The sequence below is a fragment of the Cherax quadricarinatus genome, chromosome 82 (genome assembly GCF_038502225.1).
Source record: "Cherax quadricarinatus isolate ZL_2023a chromosome 82, ASM3850222v1, whole genome shotgun sequence".
Taxonomy (NCBI): Eukaryota; Metazoa; Arthropoda; class Malacostraca; order Decapoda; family Parastacidae; genus Cherax; species Cherax quadricarinatus.
The window spans coordinates 3,977,501-3,988,634 of NC_091373.1; the positions used below are offsets into that span (position 1 = coordinate 3,977,501).

Here is an 11,134-nt window from a genome sequence, read left to right on the forward strand (position 1 = left end):
CACACACACAAAAGAGAAGGTGGACAAAGACAGGATGTTCCAGAGATGGGAACGGAAACAAGGGGTCACAATTGGAAGTTGAAGACTCCGATGAGTCAAAGGGATGTTAGGAAGTATTTCTTTAGTCATAGAGTTGTCACGAAGTGGAGTAGTCTAGCAAGTGATGTAGTGGAGGCGGGAACCATACATAGTTTTAAGACGAGGTTTGATAAAGCTCATGGAGCAGGGAGAAAGAGGACCTAGTAGCAATCTGTGAAGAGGCGGGGGCCAGGAGCTATGACTCGACCCCTGCAATCCCAAATAGGTAAGTACACACACACACCACAAACTACAAACAAGCCAAGTATCTATCGACAAGTGCTTTTGATAACTGGTAACTAACACACACACGCACATCCATCCGTTATAAAAATGGAAGACAGGTACTACTCAAGTATCCTTGATTATTAAATGGACGAGATTGAAGGTGGAAACCTTGTATTTTCCTTTATAACTAAAAGCGGCACACATCGTTTTATATGCAAATGTGTTTCAGTAGAGAAATATATTTCACTGAGGTGTGTGTATGTCTCTCGGGAAGGAGATCTAATATACGTATATATATATATATATATATATATATATATATATATATATATATATATATATATATATATATATATATATATATATATATATATATATATATATATATATATGCAATAAGATCACAGTAAATAATGTGAGTAATCACGAAAGCGCTTGGAATTTCTCTATTTTTTCAGAGTGGTTGTTTTGCATATATATATATATATATATATATATATATATATATATATATATATATATATATATATATATATATATATATATATATATATATATATATATACATATATATATATATATATATATATATATATATATATATATATATATATATATATATATATATATATGTCGTGCCGAATATGTAAAACTGGTCAATTAGCAAGAACTCATTTAAAATTAAGTCCTTTCTAAAATTTTCTCTTATACGTTTAAAGATATATTTTTTTCATTAATGTTAATGCAATTTTTTTTAATTTTGCACCAAAAGAATCTTAGAAAACTTACCTAACCTTATTATAACAAGCGCAATTTATTTTAGCGTAACCCAACTAAATATATTTTAAATACGTTTACAGTAATTTAGTACTAAACAAACACAATCAAATATATTTTTTTTCGTTAGGTTAAGAATGATTTTGGAGAAATTATTGCCTACACAAATTTTCACTTGTCCTATATGGCAAGATGAGCGTTGCTATTTAAGCCAAGATCGCAAGTTCTGCCTATTCGGCACGACATATACATATACATACATATATATATATATATATATATATATATATATATATATATCTATATATATATATATATATATATGTCGTGCCGAATATGTAAAACTGGTCAATTAGCAAGAACTCATTTAAAATTAAGTCCTTTCTAAAATTTTCTCTTATACGTTTAAAGATATATTTTTTTCATTAATGTTAATGTAAAAATTTTTAATTTTGCACCAAAAGAATCTTAGAAAACTTACCTAACCTTATTATAACAAGAACAATTTATTTTAGCCTAACCTAACTAAAAATATTTTAGATTTGTCTACAGTAATTTAATACTAAACAAACACAGTGAAATATATTTTTTTCGTTAGGTTCAGAATGATTTTGGTGAAATTATTGCATACACAAATTTTTACTTGTCCAATATGGCAAGATGAGCGTTGCTATTTAAGCCAAGATCGCAAGTTCTGCCTATTCGGCACGACATATATATATATATATATATATATATATATATATATATATATATATATATATATATATATATATATATATATATATATATATACATATATATATATACATATATATATATATATATATATATATATATATATATATATATATATATATATATATATATATATATATATATATATATATATATATGACCCAGACCCAGCCCCACCCCCCAGCCCCAGTGCTGACCCAGACCCAGCCCCCAGCCTTACTGCCAGCCCAGACTCTCCTAGGGACACTACCCAAACCACCACAAAAACAGTAAATATACAACCATCATTGCACAAGACCGTGGCCCACAGTACAGATGCTGGAGAGGAGTCTCCTCCTTCCTCTACTGGGGAAAGTAGATGGAATCCAGGACGGGGTGGCCCTGGCTTGGATACTGAGGATTATAGTGTAGTCCCAGAACCTGCAGAAATTGACAACACACCTCCCAACAATTCTCAACCAAAGGTGAATTTGTGCAAATATTATGCTTGGGGCATCTGTAAGCATGGAATAACAGGGGAAAAAAATGGGATATGCAACTTTGACCATCCCAAAAAATGTAGCGACCTCCTGTTTAAAGGAGTGTGTCGTTCTTCTTCCTGTACTTTCTTTCACCCAAAAATGTGCCACTCCTCGGTCCTCCAGAAGCAGTGTTACAACATCGAGTGCCCTGCATACCATCTAAAAGGGACCAGGAGGCACAGACCCCACAAGACAAACAATAGTAGCTACGACAACCCAACTCCAGGTGATTTTTTAGTGGCAGGAAACGAAAAAAGAAAATGGAAGGAAATAACAAAAATAGTCCACCACCTTGGAGCCTTGTTGGACTGGAGGCGCAGCCAGTGGCCACCCATGGCCCTCCAGAATTACAACTACTGATGCCAATAACAAAATCCCCCCAACAAACACAGAATACAACCTCGTTCATATTTGCTAATATACAGGGCCTTAAGCCATCCACCAACAACAAAATACCTTTTATCAGTGGACTTCTAGTGGAGTCTAATGCAATGTTTGCAGCCTTCACAGAGACTCACACAAAAGATCACTTTGACAGTGAAATATGGATAAGTGGTTACAACCTTTTTAGATGCGACAGAAAAAACAGGCAACAAGGGGGGGTTGGCCTGTATGTCAAAGAGTCCCTTATCTGCACGGAGTTGCTGAACACCACAAATGAGGTGGTTGAAGTTCTATCAATAAAGATCGAGAACCAAAACCTAGTCATTGTGGTTGTATACAAGCCACCAGATGCAACCTCACAACAGTTCAAGGAACAACTACTGAAAATCGATTACTGTTTGGAAAACCTTCCAGCTCCATCCCCAAACATCTTACTGCTTGGTGATTTCAACCTAAGGCATACAAAATGGAAGAATGTAGCAAATAATGTTATAGCTGAAACAATCCCCGGAGGTAGCGCAGATGAAAGGTCACACACACATGAGCTACTAAGTCTCTGCGAAAAACACACCTTAAGCCAGCAGATAGTGGAGCCAACAAGACTAGAAAACACACTTGACCTTATCTTCACAAATAATGAGGACCTGATAAGAGACATAAGAATATCAAAAACAACTAATTCCGATCACAATCTAATCGAAGTCCAGACGTACATGCATAGGGGTCCTGAACAGCAGAATGCATGTACCTGTGAAGGTGTCTTCACAAAATACAATTTCAACAAGAACATCAACTGGGACCAGGTAAACCATGTCCTAAACGAAACATGTTGGGAAGATGTCTTAAATGACATGGATCCAAACCAGTGCCTTGAAAGGATCAACTTCCTGGTAGCCGAAGCATGTTCTAGGCATATTCCCCTAAGAAAGAAGAAGAGCAGGAGTAAACTGGAGAGAAAAAGACGCTCCCTCTTCAGAAGACGACGAAGAGTCACTGAGCTCCTCAGGAGTGCTAGAATATCTGATACACGAAAGGAGGCGCTGACCAGGGAAGTGGAAACTATCGAACTTAAGCTAAATGACTCTTACAGGAACCAGGAGAGGCAGGAGGAGCTTAAAGCTATTAGTGAAATTGAAAGAAATTCAAAATATTTCTTTTCATATGCCAAAAACAAGGCAAATACCACATCTAGTATCGGGCCCTTACTCAGACAGGATGGGACTTACACAGATGACAACAAGGAAATGAGTGAAATATTGAAATCCCAGTACGACTCTGTGTTTAGTGAACCACTAATCGGTCTGAGGATCGACGACCCAAATGATTTCTTCATGAATGAGCCTCAAAACTCCATAAATGTATGCCAGATTTCCGACATTACCCTAACTCCGATAGACTTCGAAAAAGCCATTGACAACATGCCTATGCACTCAGCCCCGGGCCCAGACTCGTGGAACTCTGTTTTCATTAAGAACTGCAAGAAACCCCTCTCGCGTGCCCTAAGTACACTATGGAGGAGGAGCTTGGACATGGGTGAAATTCCACAGTCACTTAAAACAACGGATATAGCCCCACTCCATAAAGGTGGCAGCAAAGCATTAGCTAAGAACTATAGACCAATAGCTCTGACGTCCCACATCATAAAAATCTTTGAAAGAGTGCTAAGAAGCAGGATTGCAAATCACCTGGATTCCCAAAATCTGCACAATCCAGGGCAACATGGGTTCAGGGCAGGTCGCTCCTGCCTCTCACAACTACTGGATCACTATGACATGGCCTTGGATGCACTGGAAGAAAATCAGAATGCAGATGTAATATACACAGACTTTGCAAAAGCATTTGACAAATGCGATCATGGCGTAATAGCCCATAAAATACGTGCTAAAGGAATAACTGGGAAAGTGGGGAGATGGATCTTCAACTTCCTAACAAATCGAACACAAAGAGTAGTGGTCAACAGAGTTAAATCGGAGGCTGCCATAGTGAAGAGCTCTGTTCCACAAGGCACAGTACTCTCCCCCATCTTATTCCTTATCCTCATATCAGACATAAACAGAGATATACACCACAGCACCGTATCATCCTTTGCGGATGATACTACGATCTGCATGAGGCTGTCATCTGCTGAGGACGCGGTTAACCTCCAAGAAGATATAAACAAAGTTTTCCAGTGGGCAACGGTAAACAATATAATGTTCAATGAGGACAAATTCCAACTACTCCGTTATGGAAAACTGGAGGAGATAACTAGAACAGAGTATACTACTGACTCCGGCCATACAATAGAGCGGAAAAATAATGTAAGGGACCTGGGAGTAGTAATGTCTGAGGATCTCACTTTCAAGGATCACAACAGTGCCACGATCGCACGTGCAAAGAAAATGATAGGATGGATAATGAGAACTTTCAAAACGAGAGATGCCAAGCCCATGATGATCCTTTTCAAATCACTTGTTCTCTCTAGGCTGGAATACTGCTGTACATTAACATCTCCATTCAAAGCAGGTGAAATCGCAGATCTAGAGAGTGTACAGAGATCCTTTACTGCACGTATAAGTTCTGTCAAGCACCTTAACTACTGGGAACGCTTGGAAGCACTTGACTTGTACTCGTTGGAACGCAGGAGGGAGAGATATATCATAATCTACACTTGGAAAATCTTGGAAGGAATGGTCCCAAATCTGCACACAGAAATCACTCCCTACGAAAGTAAAAGACTGGGCAGGCGATGCAAAATGCCCCCAATAAAAAGTAGGGGCGCCATTGGTACACTAAGAGAAAACACCATAAGTGTCCGGGGCCCAAAACTGTTCAACAGCCTCCCATCAAGCATTAGGGGAATTGCCAATAAACCCCTGGCTGCCTTCAAGAGAGAGCTGGACAGATACCTAAAGTCAGTGCCGGATCAGCCGGGCTGTGGCTCGTACGTTGGACTGCGTGCGGCCAGCAGTAACAGCCTAGTTGATCAGGCCCTGATCCATTGGGAGGCCTGGTCATGGACCGGGCCGCGGGGGCGTTGATCCCCGGAATAACCTCCAGGTATATATATATATATATATATATATATATATATATATATATATATATATATATATATATATATATATATATATATATATATATATATATATATATATATATCATTGCAAAAGCTTGTTGAAATTAATTTAGTAGCTGGTGACTACTTCTCGGTATCATTGCCTCCCACGCTCTGGCAAATAAAGTGATTTCCTCCATCTGCGAGCATAATGTATCCATCTATTTCACATAGTCGTCAACTCCGGCGCCGGGGAGACAAACACTCATCATATTTTTGTATTTGTCTCAAAAACACGACTTAAGTATATCACCTACAAATCATAGCAATAATGTCTTTAAATATATTTTTCAAATTATTTTTTTTCTGTAATCTTCATTAACAGAGCAAATAAAGACGCTTGCTGCAGAAAGACCTCTTACTGAACATTTCGATCTGTGTAAAACTTTTTAAAGTCTAACAGAGCAAAACATTGCCCCAAATAAAAGCCTCTGCAATGTGGGTCCTTCAGTACGGACGACATTACCACATTCGCATCCTTTTACAGACAAATTGGCTATTTACATTAGTTGATAGTTATCTCCCACACACAATCACGCATTCGAACTGAATATATTTTAATGTAATCCTTATGTAATCTAACACCTTCATTCCGCCTAACCATTAGTTTGTACTTATTCGGTCCATTGCTCTTCACTCATTTTGTACTTTCAAATATTTTCATGTAGACTGTTTTAAAGTGTCCGAGATGTTTGTATCAAGGTAAAAGGGGGAGGGGACCAGAGGTTACAAATCTCAGAGAAAATTCCAGCATTTCGTTGGAGGCGCACATTGTCTGATAGGCACCGTATGAGTTCCTGGGAAAGTCCAGAATGGAATTAGGGTACGTCAACAAAAACTCCTTACGGATCCTGTATTAACATCCCTCCTGAAGGAGGGGTGTTAATACAACATTAGGGTGTTAATACAACATTAACACCCCTCCTGAAGGAGGGGTGTTAATGTTGCAGTTTTATAAACTGTAGTGTAAAGCATCCCTCTGGCAAGACGGTGATGGAATGAATGATGATGAAAGTTTTTCTTTTTCGGGCCACCCTGCCCTGGTGGGACTCGGCCGATGTGTTAATAATAAAAACATATTATTATTATTATTATTGTTACAACTAAACTAAGGGGTAAATCCACAAGGGTCGTACAGCTAGGACCTGTATACGACGTCAATCAAATACATAAGAGTTTGCAGCTGTGAGAAAACATATTCAGAAACGAGAGAAAGTCCAGAGCATAAAGAATTAAGAGACAAGAAATGGTTTTTGACAGGAAGAGACCGATTAGAAGGGAACATATACGAGGTTAATTGTGGTTCAGTATAGCTATATAGAGATGGAGGCTAAAGTCACAAATGCCTGACTGGGATGGTATGCAGTACTTCTTCAGTACTAAGGGTGTTTAAGAAGTGAAACAATCTGAATGAAAGTGTGGAAATAGAGCTTATACATAAGAAGGAGGAACAATGCAGCATGCCTACTGACCCATACTAGGCAGGTTTTTCTCAAACCCAAACCCACTAACAGTGGGTATGAAGGGCCTATGAAGCATGGGAAAGTGTGTGATCGTTCATGGGAAGGTATGCGAAGGTGATCAGCTGAGACTTAACCTTTACAACTACAAGCAGGAGAGTACAAGATCTAAAATATAGATAGAAATTTCTGTGTATGTGCATGTACGGGAGGCTGACCTGTAGCTTGGTGGTCAGAGCAGATTCCCGACATCCCTGCTGTTCTTGTTCACCAAACAGCAAAAAATGTTACTCGAATATTACAAGTTGAATCCTTGGAAAAAATATTGCTACGTGAGTGTAAGATAACTCAAGATCTGTTGGCAGTACTCATGTGTTGGGTAAAAAGTATTGCCACAATGATAAGTTAAAGTGTACCACAGAAAAACATGTTTCTCACACACACATATGCGTAAATTTGCGAGTTCGGGTAAACACACACCTTACTTATAATATTTTGCATATAACCAAGTAGCATCTGAAAACCTACGGTAGGACACCCCGACTTAAGATCAGCTATTACAGCCTCAGCAGGAGACTCACAACTAGCCCCAAAATGTATCCACCACCAATTCACTGTCATGCACGTATCCATCTTCTATACATCTACACAACTCGCACACAGAAGAGAGGAGCTTACGACGGCGTTTCGGTCCGACTTGGAAATGGTCCAAGTCGGATCGAAACGTCGTCGTAAGCTCCTCTCTCCTATGTGCGGGTTATTTGTATATTGTTCCAGTCATGGTATTGTGCCTTTTTGCTATTTTTGTATGCACGTCTCTGATGGGTGATGTGGTATAGTCATCTGATTATTATGCATAAAACAACACACACACCATATTATTATACACCAAAGTGGTTGGTCCACTTACCTATATTACTCCCTCCTAATCCCCCCATCGCTCCTTCATATTACATCTTTATCTATCCTTCTCCCTTCTCCAACTTACCAAAGCTCTGGTTATAGTATTCATGCACCTCCGCAAAATTGTACGGCACCAAATAGTCCAGTAATGATTTTGCCCATTTCCGGATACGGCTTAGACGGAATTACAAAAAAATATAGGCGGGGAATTTCTTCTTGTGGATGCGTTGAAAAACTGGAAATTAAATGCCAGAAGCCAGTTAGATAAACAAATATTAAAATTCATTCAACGTTCGTCTTGAATTTTCTGTATTGTGACCAAGCAAGGTAACAACAAAGTAAGGAAACTTACCTTAAAAATCTCACTTGGATGAGTTGAGTGTGCAATAAAAGGTAGAGATAGTTGATGGTGGCTGCCTCACCCACCACACCCGCAGATGGACCTCTGATGCTCGCTTCCCTCACACTAATTCAAACCCTCACTTAACTGGTTTCCTGTGCTTTACCTCTATCATCCATAGCCACTGATTAGATTCTAATTTTCTGCTCGTCTTATTCAGGCCTCGCAGGTGAAATGATAAATTAGTAGGGTGAGGTGAGCGGGTAGTAGCATGGAGTGTTGGTGTGTGCAGAGCACAAGAACACCTCTCCTCCTCAGCGCTGGACACACACTGATGCTACCATGGAGATACAGGCGGGTCACTATCTCACTCACCATCCATCTTTCTCAAGGCACCAGTCATCATGTCTTGTATGTATATTTTAGAATTTTTAATTGGGTGTCCTTTCTGTGTGGCAAAAGACACTTATGTACAGTTCAGGACATTTATTAGAGGAAACATTTCGCCCCGGGTGGCTGCTTCAGTCCTAAGGACTCTTAAAGACTGAAGAATCCACTTCACCATTCCATTTCCCATTCTTTCTGTCTTCCTGCGAGGTTTCCGAGTGATAATGTGTGAACGCCTCTTCTGACAGGTTTCAAACTTTCAGTGTCGGTGTATGTTGATACCTGGAGTATACCTGCAGAGGATTTCGGGGATCACCGCCCCCGCGGCCTGGTCTATGACCAGGCCTCGCGGTGGATCAGGGCCTGATCAACCATGCTCTTACTACTGGCTGTACGTAGACTGATGTGCGCACCGCAGCCCGGCTGGTCAGGCACTGACTTTTGGTGCCTGTCCAGCGCCATCTTGAAGACAGCCAGGGGTCCATTGGTAATCCCCCTTATGTACGCTGGGAGGTACGTAGTTGAACAGTATGTAATACCGACAAGTTGATAAATAAGACACATATGAAACAGTTAAGTATCTTTATTCCGAAAAGTTTTGCCTTCACAATGGCCTTCTTCAGTCGAGTACAGAAGAGGCAGGAGAAGCAGTAGAGATGTAAAGACGATGTAATCACTCCATCACCCTTAAAGACTCAGTTTTGAGGTGGTCAGTCCCTCAGCCTAGAGAAGAGTTTTTCTCTATAGTCTGGTACATTGTGAAGCTGAATCAACAGTATGGGGACTTACATACTGTTAAAGGTGAAGCGCAGATAATCTTGACGACATCCAAGCATGTTATTTAGAGGAAGGTTCAGATTACTGATGGAAAAATTTAGGTTACAATTTGCCGATTTATATAAATGAGTTAATTAACCAGTGTCCGACTGATAACTTAGAGTCTCTACTGATCGTCTTGTAACTTTCAACGGTGGTGTATTGTACAGGAAGGTTTTATATTGCGTAGGTGCCAAGTTGACAGCTTGGGTAGTAATAGTTTGTGCTATAGCTAGAGAGTACATCTTCTGATTGTCTTGAAACTTACAATGCCGATGTATCTAATGCAAAGGAAGATTCAAGTTTGTTTTAGAGACCATGACGCAAAAAACTTGCCAGGGGAGTTTACATCAGTGTTCAGTGATTCGGAGAAAATGATAAACTTCATCTAACCTTGTCCACTAAAATCACGATTTTTTACAAGTGAAGGTCAGGTTAGGTAAAGTTTGTCAGGAAACGGCAAATGTTTCCTGACGCGGGTCTTAGTTATACGAAGACCCGCAGTTACATCTTGTGGTCATCTGACGGAACCAGCAACGAACATACAACAATTCTCCTGCACACTAAAGTGTGATAGTTGTCACAAGACAAAGTTTTATGAACTGGGTTGCAAGGTTCAGGATTTCTGGGCTGGGTTTCCTTTGCTTAAAGTAATGAAGACTTGAGGATGGATACTGAGAAAGATCTGAAAGTGAAATTGTCCTCAACTGTCTCAACTTCGTAAACTTTTATGCAGAAATGCAGACCCATCCATCTCGCAGTGATAGATAAGCAGTACAGTATCAGTATATTTTATTGATATAATTCTTATCATTTTGCATTATCATTCATACTTGTTAATGTCAAAACGTTGGCTTTATAACGAAGGTAGTGGATGTACGCCATAATGCAGTTGCAAACCTACTAAGTTTGGGTGCCAGAGATGATGAAGAGGCATGAACTCGTCCTGGTTTAGGACAACATGGCCTAGTAGTAGTTTGAGACCTCAATATTTAACACAGGTAAGAGCTCCTTGCTGCCATAACTCACCATAAGGGGATTACCAAAAGACTCCTGGCTGTCTTCAAGAGGGAGCTGGACAGGCACCTAAAATCAGTACCTCACTAGCAGGGGTGGTTTGTACGTTGGTTCACGTGCGGCCAGCAGTAACAGCTTGGATGATTAGGCCCTGATCCACCGCGAGGCCTGGTCATGGACCGGACCTCGGGGGCGTTGACCCCCGCGACCACCATCCAGGTAGCTGCACTTAACATTATGTGTCCTAAGACGCACCACCCTTCCGTGCCCCACAATAGGATTTGTAAATAAATGGTTGAGAGAACCGCCAAGTTGATGAATGAGAGACTTGTGCAACACGTGGGTATCTTAATTGTGGAACGTCTCGCCAGCCAGTGGCTTCCTCAGC

The 11,134-nt window shown here is 39.9% G+C and overlaps 1 protein-coding gene across 2 annotated transcripts in view; it reads right to left on the minus strand.

Annotated features, from left to right (window-relative positions):
- The window catches only part of LOC128702874 (globin D, coelomic), a 60,369-nt gene extending 51,495 nt beyond the window's left edge, over window positions 1-8,874 (minus strand). For both annotated transcript variants that reach the window (XM_053797340.2, XM_070102534.1), the window contains exon 1: window positions 8,539-8,874. The gene's annotated coding sequence lies outside the window, so the exon portion shown is untranslated. The remainder of the gene's footprint in view (window positions 1-8,538) is intronic.
- Window positions 8,875-11,134: the final 2,260 nt, after the last annotated feature.